This window comes from Odontomachus brunneus, unplaced genomic scaffold, assembly GCF_010583005.1.
Source record: "Odontomachus brunneus isolate Ranch 3 - 2012 unplaced genomic scaffold, Obru_v1 Obru_scaffold_037, whole genome shotgun sequence".
Classification (NCBI taxonomy): domain Eukaryota; kingdom Metazoa; phylum Arthropoda; class Insecta; order Hymenoptera; family Formicidae; genus Odontomachus; species Odontomachus brunneus.
Window position 1 is genome coordinate 538,397 of NW_022639487.1, and position 364 is coordinate 538,760.

At 46.4% G+C, this 364-nt stretch overlaps 1 protein-coding gene across 2 annotated transcripts in view; it reads left to right on the forward strand.

Annotated features, from left to right (window-relative positions):
* LOC116843963 (prolyl 4-hydroxylase subunit alpha-2) overlaps positions 1–364 on the forward strand; it is a 140,004-nt gene that overhangs the window by 5,711 nt on the left and 133,929 nt on the right. The gene's annotated exons all lie outside the window — the stretch shown is intronic.

Here is a 364-nt window from a genome sequence, read left to right on the forward strand (position 1 = left end):
TCTCTCTCTCTCTCTCTCTCTCTCTCTCTCTCTCTCTCTCTCTCTCTCTTCCTTGTCAATCGTGCCATACGACGTAATATAACCGCGCTGAGGAAAAGCAACATATATAGCGTTTCCTGTGCTATAAATGACAGATCCCCAGAACAGTCGAGCGTATCGATTGCGCTCGAATTTCGCATAGTCTTGCCAGTTTTTGCACAAGTGATTTTATTCAACGCTAACTATGGTGGCTCCAATTACAGCCAACTGTGAACGGGTGCACTTTGTAAAAGGTCCGCGTGCTATTCGCGTCGAATTTCGAAAGAATGTCGTTTCGCATTACAGACCATCGATGAATCCGACTATCGATATCTTGGGGGGGGGG